We start from the raw sequence: 22,062 nt of genomic DNA, 5'->3' as shown, positions 1-22,062 counted from the left end.
GGAGGGGGAGAGAGAGGGGGAGGGGGAGAGAGAGAGGGGGAGAGGAGAGAGGGAGAGGGGGAGAGAGAGAGGGAGGGGGGGGAGAGAGAGAGGGAGGGGGAGAGAGAGAGAGGGAGGGGGAGAGAGAGAGGGGGAGGGGGAGAGAGAGAGGAGGAGAGAGAGAGGGAGGGGGAGAGAGAGAGGGAGGGGGAGAGAGAGGGAGGGGGAAAGAGACAGAGAGGGAGGGGGAAAGAGACAGAGAGGGAGGGGGAAAGACAGAGAGGGAGGGGGAAAGAGACAGAGAGGGAGGGGGAAAGAGACAGAGAGGGAGGGGAAGAGACAGAGAGGGAGGGGAAAGAGACAGAGAGGGGAGGGGGAAAGAGGGACTGATCACGCCAGGCTGGTTTCTGGGCATGCTCAGAGCAAGCAGGATCCTGTATCAGCATGCCAGCGTTCACATACGTTTGCGTGCAGTATAGTCAGGATCAAGCAATTTGCAGTATTTGGACGCAGCTCAAAAACGCTACAAGTAGTTTTTTAACATTTTTCAAAAACGCTGCAACTCGCTGGATCCTCACTATAACGCACGCAAATGCATGTTGATGCGAGTCCATTGCAAATGCATTGAAATGAAAACACATTTGGATTGGATCCGTTTTTGCGTTAAAAAAACCGTTCAGGACGCATGTTAAAAAACGTAGTGTGAAAGCAGCCTAAAATAACTAAGGAATGTTTAGTTTGCAGTACAGAAGGCTGAGAGGAGACTGAATAGCGGTCTACAAATATCTGAAAAGGTAGTCAGTGCAGAGGGAACTACCCTACTCTCAGTACCTCAAGGACATACAAGAAGCAATGGGATGAAACTAAAAAGGGAGGCGATGCAGATTAGACATTAGGAAAAACATTCCGACAGTGAGGGCAGTCAGAGAGTGGAACAGGCGACCACGAGAGGTGGTGAGCTCTCCATCAATGGAAGCTTCAAGTAGAAACTGGATAAACATATAGCTGGGATGATTTAGGAAAACCTGCACTTGCAGGTGGTTGGACTTGATGGCTCTTGAGGTCCCTTACAACTCTACCATTCAATAATATTAGCATATACCTGCAATTGGAAATGTAGTATAGTTCTACTGATATAGCAATGTCTCTTACCTCATGTGCAGGGCATTGCAGCTTAGGTATTCATGGTTACATCCCGGGTCGGACTGGGGTGTGAGGGGCCTACCAGGGAAATTGCCTCTAGGGGCCCACACTATAGCTACCATAAACGTTTTAATTACTTGTACATTTTCGTCTTCTCTCAGTATAACGTGAGCCTATTAGCAAACTCTACAGTGCGCATAGAGCCCTGTCCTGTGCCTGCAGATAGCGCAGTAGAGCCTGTCCTGTGCCTGCAGATAGCGCAGTAGAGCCCTGTCCTGTGCCTGCAGATAGCGCAGTAGAGCCCTGTCCTGGGCCTGCAGATAGCGCAGTAGAGCCCTGTCCTGGGCCTGCAGATAGCGCAGTAGAGCCCTGTCCTGGGCCTGCAGATAGCGCAGTAGAGCCCTGTCCTGGGCCTGCAGATAGCGCAGAAGAGCCCTGTCCTGGGCCTGCAGATAGCGCAGAAGAGCCCTGTCCTGGGCCTGCAGATAGCGCAGAAGAGCCCTGTCCTGGGCCTGCAGATAGCGCAGAAGAGCCCTGTCCTGGGCCTGCAGATAGCGCAGAAGAGCCCTGTCCTGGGCCTGCAGATAGCGCAGAAGAGCCCTGTCCTGGGCCTGCAGATAGCGCAGAAGAGCCCTGTCCTGGGCCTGCAGATAGCGCAGAAGAGCCCTGTCCTGGGCCTGCAGATAGCGCAGAAGAGCCCTGTCCTGGGCCTGCAGATAGCGCAGAAGAGCCCTGTCCTGGGCCTGCAGATAGCGCAGAAGAGCCCTGTCCTGGGCCTGCAGATAGCGCAGAAGAGCCCTGTCCCGGGCCTGCAGATAGCGCAGAAGAGCCCTGTCCTGGGCCTGCAGATAGCGCAGAAGAGCCCTGTCCTGGGCCTGCAGATAGCGCAGTAGAGCCCTGTCCTGGGCCTGCAGATAGCGCAGAAGAGCCCTGTCCTGGGCCTGCAGATAGCGCAGAAGAGCCCTGTCCTGGGCCTGCAGATAGCGCAGAAGAGCCCTGTCCTGGCCTGCAGATAGCGCAGAAGAGCCCTGTCCTGGGCCTGCAGATAGCGCAGAAGAGACCTGTCCTGGGCCTGCAGATAGCGCAGTAGAGCCCTGTCCTGGGCCTGCAGATAGCGCAGTAGAGACCTGTCCTGGGCCTGCAGATAGCGCAGTAGAGCCCTGTCCTGGGCCTGCAGATAGCGCAGTAGAGCCCTGTCCTGGGCCTGCAGATAGCGCAGTAGAGCCCTGTCCTGGGGTCTGCAGATAGCGCAGTAGAGCCCTGTCCTGGGCCTGCAGATAGCGCAGAAGAGCCCTGTCCTGTGCCTGCAGATAGCGCAGTAGAGCCCTGTCCTGGGCCTGCAGATAGCGCAGTAGAGCCCTGTCCTGGGCCTGCAGATAGCGCAGAAGAGCCCTGTCCTGTGCCTGCAGATAGCGCAGTAGAGCCCTGTCCTGGCCTGCAGATAGCGCAGTAGAGCCCTGTCCTGGGCCTGCAGATAGCACAGAAGAGCCCTGTCCTGGGCCTGCAGATAGCGCAGGATTTCTTGTAGCCTATAATGAAATCTTATTTACAGTCAGTCGCAGTTTTTCTTACACACGGACATTCCTTGTCCTAGGAAAAACCACAGAGTCCATCAGCCAAACAATATTCAAAGAGAAGCAGAACGTTATCCAGGATCTTCATATGGAAACATTTACTAACATTAATCCCCTCTGCCGCCATTACCCTGGAAATCCCCTGTAAGGGTGCGTGCCCAGCCGTCCACGATCAGTGGTTGCAGCATGTTAGCTGTAGCATGGTTCAGCTGCATCCAAAACACTGCATTGTAAGTACAAGCAGTGGATGGATTTCTAGAAATCCCGTGCCCAATGTGCTTATTTTTTCCGCAGCAAACACTGACCTGCGGATCTTCTTTCTAGACCGCAGCATGTCAATTGTGTGCTGCGTAATCGCATGCTCCTCCATATGGAGAACACAAGCGAGAGACCGCAGCGCACTGAAGCCTGATTGTGGGTACAAGCAGCTGCGGTCTCCTGCGGAGGAGACTCGCGGCCCCGCAGGTCCAGACCCGCTGCGGGGAGTCCTGATCGTGGGCACATACCCTAAGAGTCAGTATGTGCTGGTGTGAAGCATTACCACCCAATACACGTTACCATTTGGAGACTGTGGTGAATATTTGTCTTCACTATAGTTTCCAAACTAGTGTTACATGCTGGATAAACCCTTCACTAGTCCTGTGTATTCTGACAACACTGCTCTATACACAGATCAGGCTTTTTTTTTTTTTTTTTTTTTACATATACAGTATTTATACTGAAGCTCCTCCTGTACGATCATCACATATAGAGACCCCTGAAAAGTAATTACATATAGCCTAAGATTATGACACTGACACTGGGGGTACAGGATAATGACACTGACACTGGGGGTACAGGACAATGACACTGACACTGGGGGTACAGGATAATGACACTGACACTGGGGGTACAGGATAATGACACTGACACTGGGGGTACAGGACAATGACACTGACACTGGGGGTACAGGACAATGACACTGACACTGGGGGTACAAGATAATGACACAGACACTGGGGGTACAGGACAATGACACTGACACTGGGGGGTACAGGACAATGACACTGACACTGGGGGTACAGGATAATGGCACTGACACTGGGGGTACAGGATAATGGCACTGACACTGGGGGTACAGGATAATGACACTGACACTGGGGGTACAGGATAATGACACTGACACTGGGGGTACAGGATAATGACACTGACACTGGGGGTACAGGATAATGACACTGACACTGGGGGTACAGGATAATGACACTGACACTGGGGGTACAGGATAATGACACTGGGGGTACAGGATAATGACACTGGGGGTACAGGATAATGACACTGACACTGGGGGTACAGGATAATGACACTGGGGGTACAGGACAATGACACCGACACTGGGGGTACAGGACAATGACACTGACACTGGGGGTACAGGATAATGACACTGACACTGGGGGTACAGGATAATGACACTGACACTGGGGGTACAGGATAATGACACTGACACTGGGGGTACAGGATAATGACACTAACACTGGGGGTACAGGATAATGACACTGACACTGGGGGTACAGGATAATGACACTGACACTGGGGGTACAGGATAATGACACTGACACTGGGGGTACAGGATAATGACACTGACACTGGGGGTACAGGATAATGACACTGACACTGGGGGTACAGGACAATGACACGGACACTGGGGGTACAGGATAAGGACACTGGGGGTACAGGACAATGACACTGACACTGGGGGTACAGGACAATGACACTGACACTGGGGGTACAGGATAATGACACTGACACTGGGGGTACAGGACAATGACACTGACACTGGGGGTACAGGATAAGGACACTGGGGGTACAGGACAATGACACTGACACTGGGGGTACAGGATAATGACACTGACACTGGGGGTACAGGATAATGACACTGACACTGGGGGTACAGGATAATGACACTGACACTGGGGGTACAGGATAATGACACTGACACTGGGGGTACAGGACAATGACACGGACACTGGGGGTACAGGACAATGACACCGACACTGGGGGTACAGGATAATGACACCGACACTGGGGGTACAGGATAATGACACCGACACTGGGGGTACAGGATAATGACACTGACACTGGGGGTACAGGATAATGACACTGACACTGGGGGTACAGGATAATGACACTGACACTGGGGGTACAGGACAATGACACCGACACTGGGGGTACAGGATAAGGACACCGACACTGGGGGTACAGGATAAGGACACTGGGGGTACAGGACAATGACACTGACACTGGGGGTACAGGACAATGACACTGACACTGGGGGTACAGGACAATGACACTGACACTGGGGGTACAGGATAATGACACTGACACTGGGGGTACAGGATAATGACACTGACACTGGGGGTACAGGATAATGACACTGACACTGGGGGTACAGGATAATGACACACACTGGGGGTACAGGACAATGACACTGACACTGGGGGTACAGGATAATGACACTGACACTGGGGGTACAGGATAATGACACTGACACTGGGGGTACAGGATAATGACACTGACACTGGGGGTACAGGATAAGGACACTGGGGGTACAGGACAATGACACTGACACTGGGGGTACAGGACAATGACACTGACACTGGGGGTACAGGATAATGACACTGACACTGGGGGTACAGGATAATGACACTGACACTGGGGGTACAGGATAATGACACTGACACTGGGGGGTACAGGATAATGACACACACTGGGGGTACAGGACAATGACACTGACACTGGGGGTACAGGATAATGACACTGACACTGGGGGTACAGGATAATGACACTGACACTGGGGGTACAGGATAATGACACTGACACTGGGGGTACAGGATAAGGACACTGGGGGTACAGGACAATGACACTGACACTGGGGGTACAAGATAATGACACTGACACTGGGGGGTACAGGATAATGACACTGACACTGGGGTACAGGATAATGACACTGACACTGGGGGTACAGGATAAGAACACTGGGGGTACAGGACAATGACACTGACACTGGGGGTACAAGATAATGACACAGACACTGGGGGTACAGGATAATGACACTGACACTGGGGGTACAGGATAATGACACTGACACTGGGGGGTACAGGATAATGACACACACTGGGGGTACAGGACAATGACACTGACACTGGGGGTACAGGATAATGACACTGACACTGGGGGTACAGGATAATGACACTGACACTGGGGGTACAGGATAATGACACTGACACTGGGGGTACAGGATAAGGACACTGGGGGTACAGGACAATGACACTGACACTGGGGGTACAAGATAATGACACTGACACTGGGGGGTACAGGATAATGACACTGACACTGGGGGTACAGGATAATGACACTGACACTGGGGGTACAGGATAAGGACACTGGGGGTACAGGACAATGACACTGACACTGGGGGTACAAGATAATGACACAGACACTGGGGGTACAGGATAATGACACTGACACTGGGGGTACAGGACAATGACACTGACACTGGGGGTACAAGATAATGACACTGACACTGGGGTACAGGATAAGGACACTGGGGGTACAGGACAATGACACTGACACTGGGGGTACAGGACAATGACACTGACACTGGGGGTACAGGATAATGACACTGACACTGGGGGTACAGGATAATGACACTGACACTGGGGTACAGGATAATGACACTGACACTGTGGGTACAGGATAATGACACACACTGGGGGTACAGGACAATGACACTGACACTGGGGGTACAGGATAATGACACTGACACTGGGGGTACAGGATAAGGACACTGGGGGTACAGGACAATGACACTGACACTGGGGGTACAGGATAGTGACACTGACACTGGGGATAGCAATGGGCCCCCCAGCCTTGTGTCCTGTAGCAATGGGCCCCCCAGCCTTGCGTCCTATAGCAATGGGCCCCCCAGCCTTGCGTCCTATAGCAATGGGCCCCCCAGCCTTGCGTCCTATAGCAATCGGCCCCCCAGCCTTGTGTCCTGTAGCAATGGGCCCCCCAGCCTTGTGTACTGTAGCAATGGGCCCCCCAGCCTTGTGTACTGTAGCAATGGGCCTCTCTTCCGGTCCCCCATTATGCCATTGTTCACACATACACACACACGTTCTCACCTGCCCTCCGTTCCTGCGCTGTCCTTACCTTACCAGTCCGCAGGCTCATGGACCCCTCCATGATCTCGTCCGGTGCACGGAGCCGCCGCAGGATGCCATCATGGCTTTACTGCAGTTAAATGCTTTGCGGCGCCGTAAAGCATTTAACTGTAGTAAAGCAATGATGTCCCCTGCAGCGGCGGCTCCATGCACCGGACGGGTCACTGAGGGGGTCTGTGGCTTGGAGCACCGCGGGAACAGAGGAGAACAGGTGAGAATATATATTTTTTTTTTCTTCGGCTCCTGAGCGCTTACCTCTCCTCTGCAGCCCTGCGCGTCCTCTCCTCTGCTGCTCCGGCGGCGGCAGTGTGATGACGGCCGCTGTGTCGGAGCGGGGGCTGAGCAGCTCCTCCGCCTCCTGTCACCGGCCGCACTGTTCACATGTACGCGCATCTGAAGGATGCGCATACATTTGAATAGCGCGCGGTGCAGGACCTACGGTGAGTCACATGACTGTCTGATGTCACCACAGGTCCTTCTGCACTCGCAAAAACTGCAGCGATAGTACAGAACTTGTGCTATTGCTGCACTTTGTAATTGAAAGGCAGGGGGGCCCTCAGACCGTGGGAGGGGGGCCCATCAGAGCGTGGGGGCCCTGCCCAGTGTGCCGCACATAGCGCCGGCCGTGAAAAACCGGCGGCCCCGCGGCGCTGTACAAAGCTCCGTACTAATTAAGACACGTGGGGCCCACTGAGGGCCCGAGGCCTACCGGGGAATCCCCCTGTACCCCGGCGGGCCAGACCGAGCCTGGTTACATCCACTCATTTAGTGACCGTTAATTACTCGTGGTCGTTACCATAGACGCAACACATGAGGTAAGAGACCTAGCTAATCAGGAGAACTATACTACATTTCTAATTGGAGGTAATTGCAGATATTATTACGCCTGCTACATATTGGGATAGGATCTTGGAGATGGGAATACCCCTTTAACTTCTAAGCCAAGAATGAGCAGGACTGTCTAATAATGTACACGTTATATTGATTCTTTTCCTACAGATCTATATATCATTCTGTTAGTCTCCTCTTGCCCCATTACATGATGCCCTTCGCTTGCGCAGTGTCCCAAGCTGACGTTCTCATTAACATTTGACCTTCACTGGACACAATGGACAAGGTGCTTTAAATCGTTAAGTGGAGAACGTTACTGAACACAGTGATAATCATTACCCGACTTAACCTTTCCTCCATGTTACCACATAACACACGCCTAAAGCAAAAGAACGGCCCGCACATTCACAAGGGCCATGTTGTTAGTACAATTATCATTCTTGTACGTTATAAATATAAGGCAAAAGTAATCCGTGCTGTAGGATGGAAATGTGGTGGGGGGGAATGACAAAAAAAAACAAAAAAAAAAAAAAACACCCACAGTAATTCCCCGTAGTAAACTGATGTGTCCCAATTTTTCAGTACAGGCTGAAAGACATAGTTCACAACTTTTTAATCCCTTAAGGATGAAGCCAGTTTTGTATGTAATGCCCAGGTCATTTTTTGCAATTCAGACCAGTGTCACTTTATGAGGTAATAACTCTGGAACGCTTCAGTGGATCTCGGTGATTCAGAGATTGTTTTTTTTGTGACATTCTACTTCATGATATTGATAAATTTAGGACGATATTTTTTGTAAAAAAATTAAATTTGGAAATTTGATGAAAATTTTGCAATTTTCAAACTTTTAACTTTTATGCCCTTAAACAAGAGAGTTCTGTCACACTAAATAGTTAAACAACATTTCTCACATGTCTACTTCACATCAGCGCAATTTTTGAAACTTTTTTTGGTGAGTTAACTACATAGAAGGGTTCAACGTTTATCAGCAATTTCCCATTCTTTTCAACAAAATTTACAAAACCATTTTTGATTTTTTTTTTTTTTTTTTTTTTTTTTAGGGACCACGTCACATTTGAAGTGATTTTGAGAGTCCTAGGTGACAGAAAATACCCAAAAGTGACACCATTCTAAAAACTGCACCCCTAAAAGTACTCAAAATCACATCCAAGAAGTTAACCCTTCAAGTGCTTTACAGGAAGCAATGTGGAATGAAATAAAACAAAAATGATCATTTTACCTACAAATGTTGATCTAGCCTCCGTTTATTCACTTTTTGAAAAAATAACACAAGAAAACGGACCCCAAAATTTGTTCCCCAGTTTCTTCTGAGAGTGTTGATACCCCACATGTGGTCAGAAACCGCTGTTTGGACAAAATAGAGGGCCCGGAACAGGAGGAGCAATGTTTGACTTTTGTAAACATAAAATTTGGCTGAAATAGATTACCCCACATGTAGTCAGAAAGTTCTGTTTGGAGAAATGGAAGGGCTCGGAAGGGAAGGAGCAATATTTGAAATATAGGAAAGCAAATTTGCCAGAAAAAGATTGTGGGTACTATGTTGCATTTGTAGGGCCCCTAAGGTACCTAACAAGGAGTGGACTACTGCTGGAGTCAGTGCTTCAAGAGCCACCACACACAGACGTATCCAGGACATGGGCTACAAGAGTCAGATTCCTTGTGTCATTGTGTCAAGCCACTCATGACCAATAGACAACACCAGAATAGTTTTCTCTGGTCCAAGGAAAAAAAAAAAAAAAAAAAAAAAAAAAAAGAAGAAGAAGAACTGGACTGTTGCTCAGTGGTCCAAGGTGTTGTTTTCAGATGATTTCAGATGAAAGTAAATTTTGCATTTCATTTGGAAATCGCGGTCCCAGAGTCCGGAGGAAGAGTGGAGAGGCCACAATCCAAGCTGCTTGAGGTCTAGTGTGACGTTTCCACAATCAGTGATGGTTTGGGGAACCATGTCATCTGCTGGTGTAGGTCCACGGTGTTTTATCAAGACCAAAGTCAGCGCAGCCGTCTACCAGGAAACTTTAGAGCACTTCATGCTTCCCTCTGATGACAAGCTTTTAAGAGATGGAAATTTCATTTTCCAGCAGGACTTGGCACCTGTCCACACTGCCAAAAGTACCAATACATGGTTTAATAACCAAAGTATCCTTGTGCTTGAATGGCCAGCAAACTCTCCTGACCTAAACCCCATAGAGAATCTAGAAGAAGATGAGAGACACCAGACCTAACAATGCAGACAAGCTCAAGGCTGCTATCAAAGCAACCTGGGCTTCCATAACACCTCAGCAGTGCCACAGGCTGATCGCCTCTATGCCACGCAGCATTGATGCAGAAATTCATGCAAAATGTGCCCCGAACAACTATTGAGTACATTTACTGTACAGACTTTTCAGTAGGCACCAACATTTTTGAGTTTAAAACTATTTTTTCAGTTGGTCTTATATAATATTTTAATTTTGTGAGATAATGACTTCTTGAGATTCCCTTGTAGGTGTCAAACACACATATAATGTCCTGCCCCCCTACATATTATACACTTGCACCCTTTAGTGAGTTTCATGTGGCACTAAAGGGTGTTTAGCCTTGTATTTAGCCAAAAAAAAAAAAATTTAAAAAAAAAAAAAAAAAAAAACACAGACGTGGGGTCCCCCCATTTTTGATAGCTAGCTAAGGTAAAGCAGATGGCTGCAGATCGCAGGTTCACCTTGGCTGGTAATCAAAAAATAGGGCACCCCACTGTTTTTTGGTTTTTTAATTATTTATAATAAAAAAAACAAAAAAAAACAAAACAAAAACAAACCAACAAAACAAACAACGTGGGGTCCCCCCCAAATTAGATTACCAGCCAAGGTGAAGCAGACAGCTGGGGTCTGGTATTCTCAGGGTGGGAAGGGTAATTGTTATTTGGCATTTACTAGCCTAAAAATAGCAGGCCGCAGCAGGCCCAGAAGTTGCACATTCATTAGATGCTCCAATCTTGGCTCTCTGCCCCAGCTCATCCTGTTGCTCTGGTACGCTGGCAAACGGGGTAATATATGGAGTGGATACCAGCTATAATGTCTACTGGCATCAAGCTAAGGGGTTAGTAAATGTTGTGGAGTCTATCAGATACCGGTCATTACTATCAAAGTAAAAAAAAAAAATTGAAAAAAACCCACTCCCCAACATATTACCTCTTTCACCAATTTATTGAAAAGAAAAGAATTCCGGTCAGCAGTAATCCATTTTTGAGATCCCACATCAGCTGTGTTCCAGGATGTGGGGGGGGCACGCTCCGCAAACATATCCCCCATTTTCTGAAAGTGCAGGCACTCAATGTGAGTGTGGCTGCAGTGGTCTCTGAGAATACTGCAGCCACACTCCCCTGGTGCAACCGAGGGCAGTGTGAACTGCAGTAAACGCCGTCTCACTGTGCGTAGGGAGCCAGCTGAGAGCTGTCTCTGCGCATGCGGCTGACATTTTTTGAGAAGGGAGGGTTGCAGGGGTTCGCCGCAGCAGCATGTACCAGGGTGGATTGGGGGGTGACCTGGGGAGGACTTCTGTCTCATCTGACATGTCAGATGAGACAGAAAGAGGAGTCGGATGAATGCGGCGGGCGGGCCATTCATGCGACAATCATTTTAGATGATCAAGAGGGGGACTTTGGCCACACTGGGGGACCGAAGGGGACTGGGGGAGGACATTTATCTCCCATCTGACATGTCTGATCATGCCAGGTAGGAGATAAATCATTTTGTCCGGCGCTGCCATTGACTGTTAAGTGATCAAGGTTATATGATGTATAACAGTGATCACGTGACCGGAAAAAACGTCCGGAATCGTGATCTCCTGGATCTCAACTATCCCTGGTAGTTGAAAACCTGGGAGACTTTCAGATGCTGTGGGGCGCTATTCCCTTTTTTCTTGCCACCGTTTTAAAACGGCAGATCAGAATAAGTACCCTTTCCTGCCGCCGTTTTAATCCATACTGATAATCGTAAAGTGGTTATTCATCCTCCATTATCATTCTTTACTTACATGGAACTGATCCAGTAGGTAATGAGCTGTACAAATTATAAAACTGCGGCCTGCCAGCTCACAGGGGAGCCCCGGACAGGAATGAGGGGCTGGCTTTGAGAAATTTAGGTTCAAATTTTAAAAATAAAAAAAATCTTTTGGGTCAGCTCTAATCGTTTTGGGTAATTTGGGGTAAGGATTTTGAGTCCTGTTTACATCTTCAGTTTAGACATATGTTTTGGTTTTTTTTTTTAATTGAAAAATTCCCAAGATAAAGCTTTCAAACATATAGTAACATTGTTTGTAATAATTTCAATTTATTTTATTAGTTATCTATGCAACATTATGTTATAAATGTTATATCACAGCTCAATAATGATATCATAACAGGATAATTTTTTTTATAAAAAAAAAAAAAAACAACACTGGACTTAACAGTAATGGAAAATCCTGCATTGAAGATGGAAACATACACAGTACTAGTTTTCTGCCATAATTAAAATACACTCTTTGGTCCATTTGTATCAGAAAGCTCTTTCCAGAAAATTAGAATTCTGGAGCTCGTCAGGGTACATATGCAAAAAACACTAGACCTTTTGTCTGAAGGGACATGCAGAATTATTAATGAAAGGCACTTCATTATTTAATTTATAGTAACATGCCCACGTGTGGCTCATGCCAAATACTGCTGGAAAGATACTGAGGATCCATGGATTGGAAAACATCTAGATTCAAGCCCCCGGAGACAAATGAAATGCCAAAGATTTGCAAGGGTAGTAGCAAGTCAGATGAAGTTTACATTGTGCAGAAACTGCAATTATTCTGTATATATTACAATGTATGTCTATTAAGGCTAGGTTCACATTCCCGTTGTTTTGCATCAGTCACGTGCGATGCTTGACACTTGTGACTGATGCGTTGTACAACGGATGACAAGAATTAGAATTCATTGTCATGGGAAATCTGAATCCGTTGTAAAACGAGAGAGTGAGAACGATCCGCTGATCGTTCACAATAGCCAGCCGCCAGCTTTTAAGAGCGATCAGATGATCTCCCAGCGGCCGCCTATTGTGAACGATCAGCGGATCGCTCTCAAAAGCCGGCGGTCAGGAGATCAGCAGATCGCTCACAGAAGTCGGGAGCTGGGCGATCAGGTGATCGTTCGGCTGCCGAGAGAGAGCATGCGCAGCGAAATCAAAAGGATTCCGCTGCTCAAAAACCGTTACATGCTGCGTTCCTGCTGCCAGACTGTCAGTCGTTCCACGACTGATCAGTTGGGCGGCGGATGCAATGCAAGGGTATCAGTCACATTGCGCCACTCATAATTTTATGGGAAACAACGGAATCCGCCAAACGGATTGTGTTGTTTATCAGAGCGGCGGATTGTGACTGATCATAAACAATGGAAATGTGAACCTAGCCTAACTTGTATGGCATGCCAAACAAACTAAATAAAAGCACATCAGGAAAAAAAAAAAATCAAAAAAAAAAAAAAAATCAAGACAATCACACAAGGTACAAGTTACTCTCTCTCCTTATTCAGAAACCTCTCCTGAATATAATGATCCTATGACCAGATCGCAAAATTCAGAAAGGCAAGAGTTAAAGACCGAACTGACTATGACATTAGATAATAGTCAAATTGATCTTGAAGACAAAAAGCTTTTAGCAGAGAAGAAAGGCTGAAAAATATTGACAGTGTACACATCAGATTGGATTCCACAATCATTTCTTTCATCATAGCCCAAGAGCGTTGGAGACGATCAATGCAAGAGGTAAGCAACAGCCCTTAACCCTTCACCTCTGGGCCATTTTTCATTTTTCCTCTTATTCCAAGAGCCATAACTTTTTTATTTTTCAAATCGATACGGCCTTGTGAGAGTTTTGTTTTTGTAGGGATGGAGTTGTACTTTTGAATGACACCATTCGCTTTATTAAATACTGTGATGGTAAAAATTCCAAGTGTGGTGCAAAAAAAAAAAAAAAAAAAAAAAAAAAAAAAAAAAAGAAATTTTGCAATTATTTTTTATTTTATTTACAGCTTTCCTTTTATCATAAAACAGACCTGGAAATATGATTCTATAGGTCAGAACGATTACGTATACCAAACATGTATGGTTTTTCCGTTTATTTAAGGTGGGGGAAAAAATAATGCTGAAATTTCAGGAAAAAAAAAAAAACCAAAAAAAACAACGTTCCTTGTGTCACGATTTTCCGAGAACCGTATTGTTTTAAATTTTTGGGGATCTAGGGCTGTTTAAGGGCTTGTTTTTTTGCGCCCCGAGCTGATGTTTTTATTGATATTATTTTGGGATATATACAAAGTTTTGATCGCCTGTTATTACATTTTTTTCTATTGTGAAAGCTGAAAAACTACAATTCTGGTGGTTGGATTTTTTTTTTTTATATTGTTACGTTGTTTACTGATTAAATTATTTTACATTATGATAGATCTGAGATCTCTGAACTCAGCGATTCCAAATGAAGGGAATTTTGTTTACTTACCGTAAATTCCTTTTCTTCTAGCTCCAATTGGGAGACCCAGACAATTGGGTGTAGAGCTATTGCCTCCGGAGGCCACACAAAGTATTACACTTAAAAGTGTAAGGCCCCTCCCCTTCTGGCTATACACCCCCAGTGGGATCACTGGCTCACCAGTTTTAGTGCCAAAGCAAGAAGGAGGAAAGCCAATAACTGGTTTAAAGACCAATTCAATCCGAGGAAACATCGGAGAACTGAACCATACCACATGAACAACATGTGTACCCGAAAAAAACAGAAAAACCCCGAGAAAACAGGGCGGGTGCTGGGTCTCCCAATTGGAGCTAGAAGAAAAGGAATTTACGGTAAGTAAACAAAATTCCCTTCTTCTTTTTCGCTCCTAATTGGGAGACCCAGACAATTGGGACGTCCAAAAGCAGTCCCTGGGTGGGTAAAAGAATACCTCGTGATAGGGCCGTCAAACAGCCCTTTCCTACAGGTGGGCAATCGCCGCCTGAAGGACTTATCTACCTAGGCTGGCGTCTGCCGAAGCGTAGGTATGCACCTGAAAATGCTTGGTAAAAGTATGCAGACTCAATCAGGTAGGTGCCTGACACACCTGCTGAGCCGTAGCCTGGTGCCGTAATGCCCAGGATGCACCCACGGCTCTGGTAGAATGGGCCTTCAGCCTTGAGAGAACCAGAAGCCCAGTAGAACTGTAGGTTTCAAGAATTGGTTCCTCGATCCCCCGAGCCAGGGTGGATTCAGAAGCTTGCGACTGTTTACGCCGACCAGCGACAAGGACAAAGAGTGCATCCGGGTGGCGCAGGAGCGCCATGCGGGAAGTAGAACCTGAGTGCTCTCACCAGAACCAACAGATGCAAATCCTTCTGAAATTGATGGACTGGACGAGGACACAAAGAAGGTGAGGTGATATCCTGATTGATATGAAAGTGGGATACCACCTTAGGGAGAAATTCCGGAATCGGACGCAGAACTACCCTGTCCTGGTGAAGGACCAGGAAGGGAGATTTGTATGAGAGCGTTGCTAGCTCGGAAACTCTCCTAAGAGACGAGACCGTTACTAGAAGGCCACTTCCCGAGAAAAGCGGGAAGGGAGACCTCTTTCAAAGGCTCGAAAGGCGGCATCTGGAGAGCAATTAGAACCTTGTTCAGATCCCAGGGCTCTAACGGCCGCTTGTACGGAGTGCTGAGACGACAAACTCCCCGTAGGAACGTGCGTACCTGAGGAAGTCGTTTCTGAAAAAATACAGATAGCGCTGAGACTTGTCCCTAAAGGGAACTGAGCGACAACCCTTTTTCCAACCTAGATTGCAGGAAGGAAGGAAACATAGACGATGCAACCGGCCAGGGAGAAACACCCTGCGCCGAGCACCGAGATAAGAATATCTTCCACGTCCTGTGGTCAATCTTGGCGGACGTTGGTATGCTAGCCTGTCTCATGGTGGCAACCACGTCCTGAGGTAATCCTGACGACACTAGGTTCCAGGACTCAATGCCACACCATCAGGTTGAGGGCCGTAGAATTCAAATGGAAGAATGGCCCTTGAGACAGCCAGTCTGATTGGTCTGGTAGTGCCCCCGGTTAGCCTACCGTGAGGCACTACAGAACCGGGAACCACAACATCCTCGGCCAATCTGTAGCGACGAGGATGGCGCGGCCGCAGTCGGTCCTGATCTAGCGCAGCACTCTGGGCAACAATGCCAGAGGTGGCACATAAGGTAGCTGGAACTGCGACCAATGCTGAACTAAGGCGTCTGCCGCCAGAGCTCGATGATTGTGAAACCGTGCCATGAAGCTGGCACATTGTTGTTGTGCCGTGACGCCATTAGATCGACGTCCGGCCTCTGTCAGCGGCGCCAGATCTCCTGAAACCCGTCCGGGTGAAGAGACCATACCCTTTCGGCCACACCCCGGCGACTTAGGAAGTCAGCTTCCTAGTTTTCCACGCCTGGGATGTGAACTGTGGATATGGTGGATGCCGTGTCTTCCACCCACATCAGAACCTGCCGGACTTCCTGGAAGGCTTGCCGGTTGCGCGTTCTTCCTTGGTGGTTGATGTATGCCACCGCTGTGGAGTTGTCCGACTGAAGTCGGATTTGCTTGCTGTCCAGCTGCTGTTGGAAGGTTTGTAGGGCAAGATACACTGCTCTGTGTTCAAGAACATTGATCTGAAGGGTGGACTCTTGCTGAGTCCACGTACCCTGAGCGCTGTGGTGGAGAAAAACTGCTCCCCACCCTGATAGACTCGCGTCTGTCGTAACTATCGCCCAGGATGGGGATAGGAAGGACCTTCTTTTTGACCATGAGGTGGGAAGAAGCCACCACCGTAGAGATTCCTTGGCCGCCTGAGAAAGAAAGACGACTCTGTTGAGGGAGGTCGACTCCCCGTCCCATTGGCGGAGAATGTCACATTGTAGTGGACGCAGATGAAACTGCGCGAAAAGAACTGCCTCCATTGCTACCATCTTACGTAGGAAGTGCATGAGGCGTCTCAATGTGTGCGACTGGTTCTTAAAGAAGAGATTGCAGCCCGTAGAGAATGCTGTTTGTCTAGCGGAAGCTTCACTATCGCTGAGAGAGTATGAAACTCCATGCCTAGATATGTTAGCGATAGGGTCGGGGTCGGATCTGACTTCAAAAAGTTGATGATCCACCCAAAACTCTAGAGAGTCTCCAGCGCAACGTTCGGGCAGTGTCGGCATGTGTCCTAAGAGAGTGCCTTGACAAGTAGATCGTCTAAATATGGGATCACAGAGTGACCCTGAGAGTGCAGGACTGTGACTACTGCTGCCCTGACCTTGGCGAAGACCAGTGGGACTGTCGCTAGCCGGAAGGTAGAGCTACGAACAGAAGGTGTTCGTCTCCTATAACGAAGCGTAGAAACGCTAGTGCTCTGGATCAATCGGCACGTGTGGATAAGCATCCTTGATGCCTAATGATGCTAGGAAATCTCCTTGGGACATTGAGGCGATGACATGGCGGAGGGATTCCATCCGGAACCGCCTGGTGTCCACGAGCTTGCTGAGCAGTTTTAGATCCAGAACGGGACGGAACGGCCCGTTCTTATAGGCACCGCAAATAATTTGGGGTAAAAACCGTGACCTTGTTCCTGAAGAGGAACGGGGGTCATCACTCTTTCTGCCTATAGAGTGCACCCTGTTTGCAGAAGAGCAGCGGCTCGGCCGGGAGGTGGAGAAGTTCTGAAGAATCGAGTTGGAGGACGAGAAGTGAGCTCTATCCTGTACCCGTGAGACAGAATGTCTCACACCCAACGGTCATTGACCTATGGCAGCTAAATATCGCCAAGGCGGGTGAGCCTGCTACCGACCGAGGATGCGGAGAGAGGAGGCCGCAAGTCATGAGGAAGCCGCCTTGGAAGCGGGTTTTCAGACTGTCTCTTTTTTGGGCGTGACTGAGCCCGCCAAGAATCTGAGCTCCTCTGATCCTTTTGAGTCCACATTGGACGAGGAAAAATGGGACCTGCCCGAGCCTCGAAAAGACCGAAACCACGACTGCCTCCTGCTCTGTTGGGGTTTGTTGTGTCCGGGCTGAGGAAAGGATGAATCCTTACCCCTGGACTGTTTAATGGTTACATCCAAACGCTCACCAAACAGTCGGTCAGCAGAAAAAGGCAACTGGTTAAGCAACCTTTTTTGGAAGCAGAATCTGCCTTCCATTCACTTAACGAGCAGACCAGGCTCTGCTTAAAAACACGGAGCAGCGGAGGCTACTGCCGTACGGTTCGCAGAGTCTAGGGCAACCTGAATCGCGTAAGAAACAAATGCAGACATTTGAGAGGTTAAGGATGCCACCTGCGGCACAGATGTACGTGTAACCGTGTCAATCTGTGTAAGACAAGCTGAAATAGCTTGGAGTGCCCCAAGGGTGAGAATGCTGGAGCCAACGGTGCGCCGACAGTCTCATAGATGGATTTAGACCAGAGATCCATCTGTCTGTCAGTGGCATCTTTAAGTGCAGCTCCATCTCCCACTGCAACTATGGATCTAGCTACAAGCCTGGAGATTGGAGGATGCCGCTTGGGACACTGGGTCCAGTCCTTGACCACGTCAGGGGGCAGGGATAACGTGTATCCTAAGCCGTTTGGAGAAGCGCATATCTGGATAAGTGTGGTGTTCCTGGACTGCCTCTCTGAAGGCAGAGTGGTCCAGAAAAATACGTGAAGCTGACTCCTCCACTGGAGGAGCTGGGTGAGAAATAACCAACATTCTATTGATGGACGCTATAAGATTATTCACTATGGCGTCACCATTAGGTGTATCCAGATTGAGAGCGGTCTCAGGATCAGAATCCTGAGCCGCTACTTCCGCCTCATTACACAGAGAGTCCTTCTGCTAGGACCCTGATGAAACCGAGGGCCGCTCATAGTGAGCCCGCTTAGGCTGTCTGGGACTGACGTCTGTGCAAAGCCGTGACTCTGGGATGCATGTGACATTCCCGGAGCTGTTAGTTGTTCACACTGAGGGGGGCCATGGATCAATGATTCAACAGTGCCCATGTTGTGAGAGACATGTCCGGACTGCTAGGCTTCTAGTATCATAGCCATAGTCTCAGAAAATCTGTCAGTAAATACTGCAGACACCGTCCTCATCCTCTGGCCATTAGCAGAGACTCCGGCTGAGTTGGATATAATGGGGGTCTATGTAACCTGCCGGCCGTATAGCCGTACATGCTGTACCGGCTGCATAGAAAAACATGTGGTTCTGCACCTTTGTTTTACACAGAGAATATGCTGATAACTCCTCCGCACAATCCAGGAGGGTATATACAACGTGCGACCAAACAGTGCAATGTATATAGTACAAGCATATCTATAAGTGCACTTCTGCACTAGTGGGGTTAGCACCACAGGTGCTGCTTAACGCCTGTTGCAGCGATTGTGTGACTATCAGAATGCCAGGGTCTTCCACACTTGTCTCTGTATCGTACAGAAACTGACACTAATGGCTGCCGGCGTCCTTGTAGAGAAGGAAGCCGTGGGCGTGCCTGAGAAAGTGCGGGAATCCGGTTTCACAGTGCACACAGTGAGAGGGGTGGAGTATGCAAAACATACTCCAGCTCTCAGCGCTGCTGTGCTATGCAGCGTCACGCCCCTACCCTGACTGTCAGGTCTGTGGGCGGTAACGAAGGGAGACTAGGCCCAGAAGCCGGGGACTCGAGTTAATAAGCGCGGCCGGCATATCAGTGCTGGCCGGCGCGGAAGTCCCCGGCGCACCACAAATCCCAGCGGCGCCTTAAATAAAAATGGCAGCGGCGGTTAGCGCAGTAGTCACCCAATACACTAACACACCCAGCAACGCTGTGGTGTGCGATGGCACTAGTGCGGACAGCGCCGCTGTCCCTGGCGCACTAACACACCCAGCAGTGCTGCCGTGTGTCTGCGCGGTCCCCACAGGGACACAGAGTACCTCCATGTAGCAGGGCCATGTCCCTGAAGATACTCCGCTCCATGTCCAGCAGATACCAGGGGCTGTGGATGGAGCACGGTCTCAGTGCCTGGAGACCGATAGAATCCCACTTCACCCAGAGCCCTGTAAAAAGGGATGGGGAAGGAAGCAGCATGTGGGCTCCAGCCTCCGTACCCGCAATGGGTACCTCAACCTTAACAAACACCTCCGACATGAAGTGGGGTGAGAAGGGAGCATGCTGGGAGCCCTGTATGGGCCCTCTTTTCTTCCATCCGACATAGTCAGCAGCTGCTGCTGACTAAACAGTGGAGCTATGCGTGGATGTGTTGCCTCCTTCGCACAAAGCACAAAAACTGGTGAGCCAGTGATCCCACTGGGGGTGTATAGCCAGAAGGGGAGGGGCCTTACACTTTTAAGTGTAATACTTTGTGTGGCCTCCGGAGGCAATAGCTATACACCCAATTGTCTGGGTCTCCCAATTAGGAGCGAAAAAGAAATTTATTTTCAATGAGCCAAAAGTGTTGATTTGAAAATTTTTTTCAATGTTTTTAAAAAGGTTGTTTTCTGTTTTTTTTTTTTTTTTTTTTTTTTTTACATTTTACTAGTCTCCTTACGGTACCTGAGGTTGCAATCATCCAATCGCTCGTTCTGTACAGAACAGTGCATCAGCACTGCTCTGTACAGCAGAAATTACGATCTATGAATGCTGGCTCGCAGCTGATGTTCACAGGAGGATTTTCATGATAGACACAGGGGCCATCAGCTGACTACTGGCTGTAATGACAACACATCTAGGACCCACAATCATATGACAGAAGTGCCAATAAGAGCAGGGAATGACATGTTAAGCAGTTCAGAGATTAACAGGTTGTTAAAAGGCACATGTCACAGTTGATCAGATGTGCAGGGAAAGATGCGGTGTTGGCATGCGAACCTGCATCAAAGGCAGGGAGACGACCCATGACGGACATACATCATGGGTTTTTAAGAGGTTAAAGGGAAGCGGTTACCTTAAAACTGAAGTCCAATCTGAAGGCACCTGTGTTATAGAGCAGAGGGCTGGCTAGACGGATATAAAGTTTTGTGGGGAAAGATTCGGTATAACCTGAGTTTTCATAACTCTACAAGTCTGTCTTTTCTGGGTTTTTCGGTCCAGTCAATGACAGACAGCTGTCTCTCTATGCACACATACACAGAAAGCTGTCAGTCACTGATCAGACTGCCCACTGGACCAAAAATCCCAGAAAGGACAGATGTAAATTATGAAAATCACAGGTTATGCTGAATCTTCTCCCACAAAGCTATATATCAATGTACTCAGCTCCCCTTGCAAGGGTTGCCAAGTTGACTTTTTTTTCTGGACAGGTTAACCAAAAAAAAAACCCAAACCATTGTCAGGGATTATTTTTTTTATTTTTTAACAGACACATTGTAAAATCATAAATCATTATGATTACACTAGTATACAGTGATGTCTCAATGGTTCTAGATTAAAGTTTTAGTGCTGATTAAGAATAGGACTTTTTTTTTGTATGATTTCTGACAAAAACAAAGATTTAACAATATCTTACAGTGACAGTAAAAAGTTATGTATGATTGGATTAACACAATAGTAATTAATTGTTATTCTTGTCAATGCTTCAAAAAACACTGTTTATGCGATTTCCTTTTGTGTGGGTCATCAGGACAATCACGTTGGAGACTCCAGCAATCATCTGCCCTCAACGGCGTGTCATGGCTGCCCTCAACAGCGTGTTCTGTCTGAATTCAAGGGTGTGTCTAGTCAGGCCCGATACCTTTCTTCCATCACCTTCATGTCCTGGTGGAACCGTTCTCCTTGTTCCTCGCTGACGTCTACCAGGTCATCTGGAATTCTGATTAAATGGCTATGGAGATCGTGTATCTTTAAGTTCGTATTAACTCCCAATTGTGAAATTAGGGAGCATATCTTACATCAATTCTTTAGAATTGTCTGCTCTGTGATTACCCAAGTAGTTCTTCACAACAGAGACAAAAGTCTTCGAGGACGAAGCCTCGGTATCATTCATGAATGTCGTAAAATTAGAATCCTTCGTGATTTTCCGAATAGGAGGACCATCAAAAATTCCAGCTTTTAGTTTTTCCATGCTCAGTCCAGGGAACGATCTACAAAACGTACAAATCCTAGATTAACATGAAGCGGTGGGAGAAGGATTTTTTTCTTGTCCAACAGCGGCTTGTTGATTTTTCTAGCGCCAACAATCATTTGTTCCCTTGTAGGCCATGACAATTTCATCCACTGATCTTGCTTTGCCCTGCATTCCCAAAAGGCACATACAGCATGGGTATTTTCTGTATCCATATTTCTGTCCAAGCAAGAACTTCATTACCTTCAGATCAACACAAATCGA

General features: G+C 48.0%; 1 protein-coding gene across 1 annotated transcript in view; it reads right to left on the bottom strand.

Annotated features, from left to right (window-relative positions):
• The window catches only part of WDFY2 (WD repeat and FYVE domain containing 2), a 129,264-nt gene that overhangs the window by 12,492 nt on the left and 94,710 nt on the right, over positions 1 to 22,062 (bottom strand). The gene's annotated exons all lie outside the window — the stretch shown is intronic.

Source organism: Anomaloglossus baeobatrachus, chromosome 2 (assembly GCF_048569485.1).
Source record: "Anomaloglossus baeobatrachus isolate aAnoBae1 chromosome 2, aAnoBae1.hap1, whole genome shotgun sequence".
Taxonomy (NCBI): domain Eukaryota; kingdom Metazoa; phylum Chordata; class Amphibia; order Anura; family Aromobatidae; genus Anomaloglossus; species Anomaloglossus baeobatrachus.
Note: the sequence above shows the minus strand (reverse complement) of the source record. Positions and strands in the feature narration are given on the sequence as shown.